The sequence below is a fragment of the Myotis daubentonii genome, chromosome 1 (genome assembly GCF_963259705.1).
Source record: "Myotis daubentonii chromosome 1, mMyoDau2.1, whole genome shotgun sequence".
Lineage (NCBI taxonomy): Eukaryota > Metazoa > Chordata > Mammalia > Chiroptera > Vespertilionidae > Myotis > Myotis daubentonii.
The window spans coordinates 44,509,784-44,522,558 of record NC_081840.1 but is presented as its reverse complement, the minus strand read 5'-3'; the positions used below and the strand labels follow the sequence as shown (position 1 = coordinate 44,522,558).

Genomic DNA, 12,775 nt, shown 5'->3' with positions numbered 1-12,775 from the left:
CCTTTAATTGTCGTGGGCTAATGAGGAAAAAGCGGCCGCTAATGCACAAATGCTTCTGTGCCAAGCGCCAGCCAAATGACCCCTCCGCAGGTGTAAGAACAAAGGTTTCAGAGTCATTCCAGTTGAGAAAGTGGGGGGAGAGGAGAGTCACCACAGGGCACACGGTGGAGGAAGCAGCTAAAACGCTTCACACAGCCAAAACCACAATCCCGTCGCAAGGGGTGATTTAGTTTTAGTGGAACAACAGCATCTATCACGTTAAATTAATGCTGTTAATCTGAATGTTGTTGGCTTTGTAGTTTGCGCTTTAATTTATGAACTTGTGTGGGATTTAAGGTTATGTAAGAGTTATAAGCATAGGCATAAGGCTTATGCCTATTTTTGTGTTTATATATATTTAAATACAGGGTGGGGCAAAGTAGGTTTACAGTTGTGAGTCCATGAAACAGATTTTATTCTTGTATTATCGTTTATTAATTATTGTACTATTTCCTACATGAACAACTCTAAACCTTTTGCCCCCACCCTGTATTATCATATTAATAATTTAAGATAATATTGGAGATCTATGGGAAGCTTTCCCCCTTTAAAATAGAACCATCTGTACAGTTCTCAAGTTTTAAAACCATTGGCCTAAAAATTAGTGCAGAGACCAACCTGGGGAGTAGCTAGAATCCCTAAAAATCAGATCTATTGTTTATTCTCTTCTACAATGGATGGGGAGAATGGAGGTTTGCTGAGAAGAAAGTGCAATAGAATAGACAAAGATTAAGTAACTTGCCCAAGGTCAATTACAGGTCAACCTTCCCTCCCAATATCCCTGCCTTGGATGGCAGACATGTCTCCAGAATCTTGGGTGGATTCCTTCCCCCTTGCTCCTGAAACATCTATTCCTCCTGGACTGAGAAATAAAAGCTAACAAAGAAGGGCTTCCTCAGCGTCCCAGCTCCGCTCCCTCCCCGCTCGGAGCCAAAGTTGTATACCAGGCCTGGGGAAAGGTGGAGTCCGCCCAGATCCAGGCAGAGGCTCCCAGCTCAGTGTTCGGAGAATGCCCGGAATAAAAGGTTTTCTGTCCATTCTAAGGGGACCAGGGAGGAGCAGAGCATAAAGAAGGTTCCACCCACAGATTTCTGCAGAGCCCACTTCTTTCCTAAATCTGACACTAGCATCGCCAGTGAACAGACACTGAGCCCAGCTCTGTGCTGGGTCCTGAGTAAGGGTAATAAACCATTTTCAAGAAGCTGGCTCATTAGAGGGATGAGACTTACACAGGCCAGGCCACGCCCCCAGGAAGGGAAACTAGTCAGCAAGTAATCAAGGGCTCAATTGTGCAGAGGAGAGGAGCGAGCTGCAGGAACTCAGAGGAGAGGTAAACCAGTAAGAGATGGCAAAGATGGAAACCCCCTGCCTAGAACAAGCATGTCAAACTCAAAGGCTAACACGGGCCAAATAAGCAAGGTTTAAGTGTATGTGGGCCACAAAAAAACAAAAGCTTCAATTTTCATAGAGACATAGGTTTATTTCAATAGAGACATGCTGAATACAAAGGGCTGAAATAAATGAGTAATCGTTAACATAAGATAATAGAACATTTTAATAAAAATTAATATTTCTTTCTTGAACATTAACTTACCAGACACTAAATAACTGCACAAATTAATAAGCATAACGCAAATAAACCTATTTTTTTGTTCTCCGAAAGCGAAACATTTCCTGTTGCGCACACCAAATAAGTCAGTACAAGACTAACGACGTGGTAAGCGGCTGCTAAAATATTCGCTGCTAGTATTAGTGGAGAGAAATGGTGTGCCTGCGCGTAAGGGAAATGAATGCAACACAATTATAGTAATCAGTCACTAGCAAACATTGTAGTTCATTATTAATAATTATGTATAACAGGACATTGTAAAAATTAAGTTATGAAATTTTTATTAAAACGTTTCTTACATGCCGTTATATTGGCTGGGCCACAAAAATATTCATTGTGGGCCGCAAGTTTGTCATGCTTGCCCTAGAAGGTGGAGGACCAGGACTGAGCAGTGAAGTTCGAATGGCACTTGGCTGAGTGGAAAGAAGTGGCTATTTCAGCCAGCAGAAATGGCTGTGAGAAGGGTGACTCTGAGACAGTGAGGAGGCTGAAGATAAGGAATCTTCACCTCCTACCAAGCTTTCTTCATCTCCACTGCTGCCTTCTTGTTGATCCTTGGACCTACCAGGTGAGTTCTCACCTCAGGGCCTTTGCACTTACTATTCCCTCTGCTTGGTGCTCTCTGCCCCCAATATCCACATGGCATCTTTCCTCTCAATTTCTGCTCCAATGTCACCATCAAAGAAGCCTTCTCTTTGTAAAACAGTGTAAAACAGCAGCATTCCATCATCATACATACCCCTTCACCTGCCTGTTTTTCTTCATTATAACCATCAAATTATATACTGTGTTTGCTTTTTTACCATCTGTCTTCCCTCACTTCAATGCAAGTTCCATGAGCCAAGGACTTTGTTTTGTACCTTGCTATATTGGGCATGTGGTCAATATTCAGTATTTATTAAATGAATGAATGAATGAAGAATGCCACAGAGGGTGGAAGAATGACATTCATAGCTTCTGGAGCTGGTAGAGACCTCCAATAGACCACCTTCCTGTTGGTAAGTCAGCAGTGTCTTCCTTCCCCGGGTAAGAAAACTGAGACACAGAACTGGAGTAATGACAGGTTGGGGGTGGATGAATAAGGTCAGATGTGGGCAAAGGAAGGGCAGAGGAATTCAGAAAACCTGGCTCTCAGACCCAGCTTGATGCCACTAGCACAGTGTTTTATGCTCTAAAGGGAATCTCTGGCTTAGGCTTGAGGATGACAGGAAACACAGTCGAGGTAAAAAAGTGAGTGATCTATAGCAGCCACAATCTAACAGGAGGGGAAGGTCCTCAGGAAAGACTTACGTAAATATCAGCGTTTAAAAAATCCCCAAACACACTCTCAGGGCAAAAGGGGATCTGAGGATTGTCAGAGAAAGGAAACAGGATGAGGCAAGGAGACACAGCAAATCGGGGGAAAGGGACCAGAGAACAGGGCACCCACAGGGTCAGGAGAACCTCAAGAGATATGAAACTGAGCACAGAGGAAAGAACTTGACTGTGTCCCTCACTCTGCCTCCTGCTGGCTGAGTGAGGTTGGCAAGCCACTTAACCTCTCAGACTCCACTTCCTCACCTATAAAATGACGACAATAATCCTGACCTCACAGGGTTGTTACAAGGCTGAGTTAAAACAGTTCCTTAAAAATCACCTAAAACAGTGCCCTACACAGAGCCCATTCATCGATTTCTTTCTACATATTGAGGTTAAACAAAAAAAAAGTGAAGGTTAATTATTTTCAGGTGAATAATTTTTTAAACATATTTTTATTGATTTAAAGAGAGAGGGGAAGGGAAAGGGAGAGAGAGAAACATCGATGTGAGAGCAAAACATTGGCTGCTTTCTGCATGCCCCCCACCAGGGATCAAGCCTGAAACCTGAGCATGAGTCCTGACCTGGAATCGAACTGGCAATCTTTTGGTGCCTGGGATGATGCCCAACCAACTGAGCCACACTGGCCAGGACAGATAAATAATCTTAATTTCCCCTATTCCTGTGATTTATGAATCAATAAATGCACATCAAAGGGCCATGTGCTTGCTGGCCACAATGCTGGGTACAAAGAAAGATCCACCCCACCTCATCTCAGACTTCCATGGTCTTACATCCAACTGGGAAGCTGAGGAACATTCCAATAAAACGCTGAACAATGACACCAGCAGCACATTATTAAGTACTGAATTTGTGGTGCAGGCAATAATTGCTACAGAAGTTCAGAGGAAGGAAAGATCGATGCTTCAGGATCGCCGTGGGCTCCGGTGGTCAGGAAAAGTCTAATAAGGATGCAGCTCAACACTGGCCTTGAAAGAAAGAGTGGTATGGGTTAAGCACAGAGAAGAGCAGAACCTGAAGCGGAGTCGGCAGTGGTGGTGAGTCCTAGCAGTGAGGATGGGAAGACAAGATAGGATGCAGCTGCTTGTGGAGGCTTCAAATACATATTTGGGGAGTCTGAGCTTCATTCATCCAGTGAGTACTATGAAAAAGAATGTAAGGTAATGGGTGGATTAAAAAAAAACCCACCATGTTTTAGGATGACTTAAAGGAGAGAGAGATGGGAGGTTGGAAAATGGCACCTGAGCAACATAATGTGTCTGCAACCATGGATTTTAGACTCACTGCCACCCCTGCAGTAGAAATTACAGACTACGCTATTTGCACAGCTCATGGACTGTTCCTAAAGACATACATCCATCCCTATGGCCCCCATGCACTGCCCTGAGGATGGGAGATCAGAGCGGGAGGCCAGTGCCATCACCCCACATGAGATGGAAAGAACAGGAACAAAGCAGATATCTCAAGTCAGAAAGGACTTACATTCAAGAAACATAATGAAAACCAAAAAAATTTGGTGTTTGAATATTGAAAGCAGAGGAAGGAGGTGGGCATCAAAAGTGTTGCTAAGATTTTAACACCAACATCTGGGAATATAGTGTTGCCAACAACAACAACAAAGAATCCAGGAGAGATGGCTTAAGAGATGGGAAGACGTTAGACTTCCTTTTGGCATATGGATTCTACAATGACAGCCAGACATCCAAACAATAATAATATCTAATAAGCAACTGAAATGTAGTATGAGAGGTGGAGCTTGATGGGTCATTCAGAAGTGGAAACCAGGAATCCAGGACTGGCAAGGAAGCCACTGTGACCTGCCTCCCAGAACCACAACCAGCCATATTTGGATTGACTGTCAAAGACACTGTGATTGTAGAAATAAGATCTCATCTTGGCCTAATGGTCCCATTTACCATTAACAAAAGAAAAGCAAGTTAGGCAGAAGGAGCTCATGAGTCCTCCATGCCTAAATGTTGGTGCACCATGAACCATTCCCTCCAGGAAGTCTTCTCTAACTATTGTGTTTTTCACTGATGCCGATTCCTCCTGCCATAGTTGGTCTGCAAGTCATAATTATTTACTCTCTGGTACTGCTCTCTGATCTAGTCCTCACATGTCTCCTGCACTAGATAATTCTTTGATATCAGAGATCAAATCTTTAAATAATCACCTACTTCTCCTATGTCAATCAAGTGTAATTATTGGGTTAAATCCAGATTTATGTTCCCAATAAATTCCCATTAAACTGAGGCACAAAGAAGCGAAATACCTACCCAGGGTCACAGGAGTAAAAAGGAGTGGAGAGAATTAAAACCCAGGCCTTAAACTCCGTGGTAGGCGGTGCTGTTTGCTTCTTTCTCCCTTCCAAAGCACCCTAATGTTGTTCTTCTCTGGGGTTCAACACACACATCCAGATTATTCTAGGCCGATTATGATGATCTCCTTCCCTTGCCTGTGACTGCTTAATGCATGGACGTGTGATTCACAATTCCAGCCAATGAGAGAAGGGACAGTCTGCTGAGGAGCTCCTGGGAAAAGTCCCCTTCCTGCTTCTCTGCCTCTGCACACCACCGTAAGGGTGTGACACCTGGCACTACTGCAGCCATCTGTGACCTTGAGAACAAGGAAAGATGAAAAGCATCTGGATCTTTCATGAAGCTGTTAAACCAGTGAAAGAACCAAGCTTGGGGCAGACATAGCCTAGACCTCTTGTTATGGGAGATACTAAGTTCCTTACTATTTCAGCACATTGAGTTCAAGCGTTCTGCTACTTGCAGCCCTGACTGATGCTGACTCTCCATTCAAGGGCTCTTGTCACTATAGATACCAGAGCCAAGCATTATGGGAGATATATACTGGTAATAGGGGAAAGTCCTGGTCCCTATCCACACTGTGCCTATTCCAAGATTAGACATTCAATAACTATTCAATCTATATTTGATTAAGTGACCCCCCTTTTGCTCACCAGTTACAGGGGATATATTCCCTGAAGACATCTCTCTTCTCTTTACAAAGCCTCACTGAGTTTCAGCCTAATGTTTTGACTGTGCTCTCAACATTACTGACCAAGTCTTTCCCTATGGCCACCCCCCACATCTGAAGATCAAGTTAAAAGAAAGGTGCTTGCACTTGGCCCAGAGAGACCATCATTGAAACTCTGCATTCCTAAATATTTGTTCTTTGAAATGTCTTTTTCAATTAGATCTCATCCAAATGTTTGAGAGTCAGGCTGAATTCCAACTTCCTGCTCCAGAACAGACATGTTGAGCCTGCATAATTACTGCAGCCAGCTTTATTTGCTGTAAAAACATAGATTTTTTGCTACTTCTCGACTGTAAAATAATCAATAAATAAAATCCAGATGAAAAATGCCAGCATTTAGAACAACTCTTTTATGGTTCCTTTCTGTTGGGTCTAATTAACATATTGGGGATAAAGTGTGCTGCTACGTTCACCCAACCAGCTAAGTTGAAACACAAACTCTCCTCCTGCTGAGATACACCTTAAAGTCAGAAATTTTATAGGTGAAACAGATAGACAGAGTTTCAAAAGATGCTGACATGTTAACAAACAGATCCGTAAACTTGTGATGGGACTTCCTCCAACCTCTGTCTGTTCACAATGGCTGTTCAATTTCCTTCTCTCTCCCTTAAGAACACATTGCACAGTTACTGTCAAATGAAACACAGATAATCCCATTAGCTGGAAAAGCAATCTCTCTGACTTTCTTTTAAATGAAGAAGACATGCCTTTTTGGACAATGACCACCCAGGCCATGAAAGCTTCATGGGGGCTCTCAGAGTGGATGACACCTTTTCAATTATAACTGCTATAATAAACCCCCACAGAGCCATGGGGCATGGAACCGACATCCAACGTGCGACACCTATGTATTCCCTAATTATATTGCAATATATTCTCTCTGCATGCACTGATGAAGATAAAATATTCTTTTAATTCTATGGCCTCCTTGGGGGTAAGGGGAAGAGGATTATACATAGGCAAGTTCTGGAAGTTCCTAGAGCAAAATCAAAGCCTTTGTTTCAGGCTCCCCCATTGCATAAATCTCAAGAAAATAACTCTCTTTCCCTTGTTCTACCACCCTGGTTCTCTAAGTGTGGTCCCTGGACCAAGCGCATCAGCATCACTCGTTAGAAATGCAAATTACTGGGCCCACTCCAGACCCACTGAATCAGAAACTCTGAGGGTGGATCCCAGCAATCTGTTTTTGACAAGCCTTCTACATTGAAGTCTGAGAACCTTTAGTCTACAAAATAGGAATAAAAGAGCATCATTTTGAAGTAAGAGATCAGGGATACCTGGACTCTACAGTGGCTGGGTTGCCCTTTCTGCATAGCTATCCCAATTTGCAGAGTCAAGGCTCCATTTACTCATCTGTACAATGGGGCTATGGAATTCGCCAATGGCTGTGGATGCGGGAATTTAAGAGGCATGTGGTTACCTGGCACCAGTCTCTATGGATACCTAGCAAGACCACAGCTGCCAACACTCACCAGCTCCCTTCTGACATCCCTGACTGGAGACTGCAGAAGCTTTGCAGAGCAGCTCTCTCCACTGCCATATCTGAGGTCATCAATGCAGCCGCCTCTGGGTTACCCTTGGCAACCAGAACTGGGGTCATGGAAGCCCACAGAATCTCAGAATCTCATAGCCAACAGCTTCAAGTCTTTTCACCTTGGAGCCTTGAACCACTAGAGAGGAGGCTCAGGATTCTCTGTGTTATATTGTCCCACTTCAGTACTTTTTCAGATATTTTTGTGTGAATTTGCTTCCACTCTGCAACTAGACTTTAAATCTGTGGAGGACTGAAGCCGACAATGACAGCATCATGAGGTATGGGACTCTGCCTGTTGGGATCACTGCTGTAACCCCAAGATCAACCCGACCACAAAGTGGGAGCTCGAGAATTATTTGTTGACTATTCCTATCGCAGTAAATGCCCTACCTGTAGTCAGTCCAAAACACTCAAGTATTTAAATTCTAAAATTATGGTTGGAAAGGGACAAAGAAACTATAGTTGATCCTTAAACAACATGGGTTTGAACTGGGTGGGTCCACATACACTCAGATTTTTTCTTTTCCAATCAATATGTTGAGTTCTGCCTGCCATATCCACAAATCTGGCATCCACAGATCCAACCAACCACAGATATAAAACAGTATTTTTCACCTGTGGCTGGGAATCTGCAGATGCAGAGGGATGACTATAGACACTGTCCTATACCATCCTATATAATAAAAGGCTAATATGCAAATTGTCCCCTGACCGGGAGTTCAACTGGGAGTTCGATCATGGGGCAGGGCCAGCCAGCCAACCAACCGCCTACGGCCCCTTTCCCTAGCTGGCCCCACCCCGTATTGGCCCCCCTACCCTGATTGGGGGCAGGGCTGGCCCACCAACCGCCCATGGCCCCTCCCTCCAGCCGGCCCAGCCCAATCGCCCCAATCAGGGCGGGCCAGCCAGACCCCACTTGTGCACAAATTCGTGCACCGGGCCTCTAGTTTTATATAAGGACTTGAGCTTCCACTGACTTTGGTATCCACAGAGGTCCTTGAACCAATCCTTGGCTGATATAGCAAGGAATGGCTGAAGTTTGGGGAGGTCAAAGTTATTCACGGGTTTTTTACTGGGGGTTAGTGCTCCTAACACAGCCGTGGGCAAACTATGGCCCGCGGGCCGGATCCAGCCCGTTTGAAATGAATAAAACTATTGAAAAAAAAGACGGTACCCTTTTATGTAATGATGTTTACTTTGAATTTATATTAGTTCACACAAACACTCCATCCATGCTTTTGTTCCGGCCCTCCGGTCCAGTTTAAGAACCCATTGTGGCCCTCGAGTCAAAAAGTTTGCCCACCCCTGTCCTAACCCCTGCCCACCATCCCAAGTTGTTCAAGGGTCAACTGTATTTGAAACCCAGGAACGAGTAGAAAGAAGAAAAGGAGAAACAAAAGCTTGAATATTTCCCAGCACCTTGGGGTGCTGACTTCCCAGCCAATGGCTCGCCCTAACTAGAAGGCCTCTGGTCCAGGTTCTGAGCTTGGATGCGGAGCAGCTGGGTCTTCTAGGTGCCCTGGGGCTTCTCGAGATTCAAAGGTCAAATTCTCATTTGCCCAGACCCTGCTGTTCTTTGATCACCAATTTAACAATTTATGAGCTTTCCTGCCTCTCTCTTAGTACTCAGACATTGCGCTCCAAAATCCTCCTCCCCCAGCTGAAAATCTACCCCAGGCTAAATCCCAAATCCTCCCTTCTCAAGGACCATCCCTAATCCTGCCCCCTCCAAAATCAGTCTCACCTGAGAAGCCTATGCAGCCAGTCTTCCTCTGCTACGAAACAATGGCTGCTCTTTCCCTGTGGACTGCAGTTTATGGAGTCTATGGACTCTTTACCCCAGACCTAAGTTTGGGCACAGGATAGGTAGCAACAAACTATCACCTAAGTGATTTTTTTCTGGAACATGATAACTCAGGACCTAACAAGAGAATCCAGAGACCAGCCCTCTGCCTCTAACCTCATACATACATGCCCAGTCCTCAATGACTTGCTGTGGCATGACTGGGAACACCTGTGCTGTGCTGAGAACTGGTAACATCAGCATAGAGTGCTAGAAAAAGCCCTGAACTAGGAATCCGGAGACCTACCTGGTTTACGGTTCCCTCCCAACCTTAACTAGCTCTAAGCCAGTCCCATCACATCTCTGGATCTTGGTTTGCTGATCTGTGGGATGGGAGAAAGAGCTGGGAATGCAATGGTGGACTCTGAATTTCCAGGGGCTTAAACAATATCTGAGCAACATAGAGACCTGTGCGTGGTGTGCACCAGCTGAGAATGGAGTGCTCCTGGGGGGACACCGCCCAACCTGCAGGGAACGATAGCCTAGGGACCCTGCCCGCAAAGCCCCCCGTTTTCCGTCCCACTAAACCTACTGTAAACCTTTCAACAGAACCTCCTCAACAGCACTCCAACAAAGAGGGCTGCGAGGCCAGGGCCCCGCTGGTCCCGATAAAGCCGCACCGGGCGGCGAATCCGGCCTCCTGGACTCCAGGAGCCAAGACCCGAGTCCACGGCAGGCTCGCTCTCAGCCACCTGAGCCGGGCATTAACTCCTATTTTCCAGGCATAGCGCGGGAGGAGCTCCGATGCCCGGGCACGAGTTCCCCGGCCAGAGCGAGCGGAGATGACCGGGAGCCCAAGCCGCCGAAAGGCTTCCTCCAGCCGGCCGGAGCCGTGCTCTAGGCGTTCCCCGGGGAACAGAATGGGAGGTCCCGAAGCCGAGGCACTTTGAAATGTTTTTCTAGAGCACAGGAGCACGCGGGAGAGTCAGACCAGCCTCGCAGCGCGGGCTCCCGGGGACAGATCCTGCCTGAGAAGTGACTACTGTAGGACGGAGCCGGGAGCCAGGTCCGGGAGAGCGCGGCCAGAGCTCGGGGCTCCGGAACGGTCCAGCCGAGGCTGCGCGCTCCCGGTTCCCCAAGGGCGAAGGCTCCGTCCCAACCACGGACCTTGACGCCCGCAAGGAACGATTTTGCATATTTTAAGTCGTATTTTTTCTAACAAATCAAGAAAATAAACCAAGTCCAGGAGGAAGGCGGTTGCGCTCTGCGGCTACAACCACCACCCATTTCCCCGCCTCCTACACGACCGACCGGGTCTGGCGAGAAGTTGGTAACTTCCGGGCCGCGCTCCGGGCGCGCACGGCGAGTGACTGGCTCCTCTTAACTTCGGGAGCAGGGGTCGCCGCCCAGGGCAGGAGGGACGTACACGGTGTCAACCCAAACGTCGGCGCCCAGGACTTCTCTGAAGAGAGTCGGAGCGACGGGGAGAGAAAGACATGAGGGGAGTATACGTTCCGTTTAGCGCCTCCAAAAAGCAAAAGCGCGCATGGCATCGGCTGGGGCTGGGTGCCTGCGAGGCGCTCCGCTGGCCGGGGCGGGGGCCTGGCCGCGCCCCGCAGGCTCTGAGCCCGGACCCGGGCACGGAGGGCGCCGGTTGCAAGGCGCGCGGCGGACGCGCCCAGGGCGGCTCGGGGGTGGGAGTCCCCGGACTGTAAGGGGCGGGTGGGCGCCTTCCCGGGGACAAACCGCCGCGCTGCTGAGCTCCAGTCTTCCCCAGCGCGGGCACTGCGTCCCGACTGCGGCCGGAGGGCTGGCGTGTGCCTACTCCCGGGCCACCCCCTCACATCCTGCCTGGACCCCCTGGCGTTCTCCAAACCCCGGAATTCACCCCCCTCTTCGCTCTAAAGTCGGCTTCCGCGACCCGGACCCGGGCAGGACCACGGGGATCCGCGGAGCCGGAGGAAAGTTAGTCGCGAGGCTGCACAGCCCTATCCCGACCCGCGTCCCCCCGTATCCCCGGCGGTCCGGAGCTCCGCGTCTTGGCAGTCCCCGCCCAGCCGCCTACCTGCTTCCGCGGCCGCCCTCGGCTCGGCCGGCCAGTCGCTGGGTCCGGTCCTCCGGAGCCCGAGCCGCGCCGGAGCGCCGGGCCAGCAGCCGCAGCTGTGAGCTACCCGGAGCGGGGCGGCGGGCGGCGGGCGCCGCAAGCGAGTGAGCGAGCCGGCGGGCGGCAGGAGCCGCGCTGCTGCTGCGGAGCCAGCCCCCACCCCCTCCGTCCCTCGGTCCCTCCCTCTCCTTCCCCACCAGCCGCCCTCTCCCTGCTCGCGTCTCCCGCCCTCCGTCCCCCCCCCCCTCCTTTTTTCCCCTCTCTCTCCCTCTTCGGTCTTTTCAGACCCTGCTCTCTCGCTTGCTCTTTTCCTATCTTTTAGTCTCTCTCCAGATCCCTTTGGGTTCCCTTTTCTCTGATTCAACCTTTGCCAGCATCTCTTCTCACCTCCCTTCCCCCACTTTCGTTCTTTTGCTCGCTTCTCTTCTATCCCTCTTTTCTCTCTCTACCCTCTGTCTCTCTGCTGTTTTCTCCTCCTTCTAGCCTTTGCAGGTCTCTACTCTCCTTTCTCATCCCTACTTCCCCTCTCTGTCGGGGTGGGTCAGAACGGGCTGCCTACCGCCTCCTTCTAGCTGCTCCGAATAGGGGAGCGGGGGAGCCCCTGGGACCGAAGGGTACCAGGGGAGCCCCCAGCCATGCTGGTCACCATCTGAGGACAGAGAGGACGTGCCAGGGCTGGAGTCTGGGACCCCAGACAAGGGTTTGAGAAACATCTGGAGGACAAATAACCCAGAATGTCAGGCCCCTAGTCGTGCCTGGGAAGATGAGGAAACTGAGACCCAGAGAGCAGAGACCGTGGGACTTACCTTGCCGAGGTCAAGTCTAGAGTCAGGGCCTACTAGTCCATCACTGCTCCCCGCAGCCAGGACGAGGCTCCTCCGCTGACCTGGGATTTGTAAGAGGCCAGGGACCCATCCAATCCTTCCAGCATCTCTGCCTGCCCCAAGCCCCCAGACCCGAGACCCCAGTGCCAAGAGAGGAAGCTTTCTCCCCCCAGGAGAGCACCTTGGACCACCCCATGTCCCTCCTGGGTAGCCAACCGGGTTAGCGGGAGGACCTGGCAATGGATGTAACTCTGGGAACCCTTCTCCCCACCGGGACCCCTCTCTAAAAAAGGCAGGACTTACCATCTTTCTCCTGCTTGTCAGGGGTGGAGTAGCAGCCGCGGGGTGCTTTGCTGTGCAGTTGTCTCCTTCTCTCCTTGAACTACAAGAGCAGAAAGGCCCAGACGTGGGGAAAGGTGCTGTGCACATCTCAGGGAGGAATTTTTTAAAATAAAGCACACATTATCAGAGGCTTTGAGGAAAGGTGAGTCCCTACGTGTGTCTGAGCACCTAGCCCTCT

The 12,775-nt window shown here is 49.0% G+C and overlaps 1 protein-coding gene across 4 annotated transcripts in view; it reads right to left on the bottom strand.

Annotated features, from left to right (window-relative positions):
• MEGF11 (multiple EGF like domains 11) overlaps positions 1-11,578 on the bottom strand; it is a 348,251-nt gene extending 336,673 nt beyond the window's left edge. For all 4 annotated transcript variants that reach the window (XR_009453016.1, XM_059697712.1, XM_059697722.1 and 1 more), the window contains exon 1: positions 11,393-11,578. The gene's annotated coding sequence lies outside the window, so the exon portion shown is untranslated. The remainder of the gene's footprint in view (positions 1-11,392) is intronic.
• Between the last annotated feature and the right edge of the window lie 1,197 nt (positions 11,579-12,775).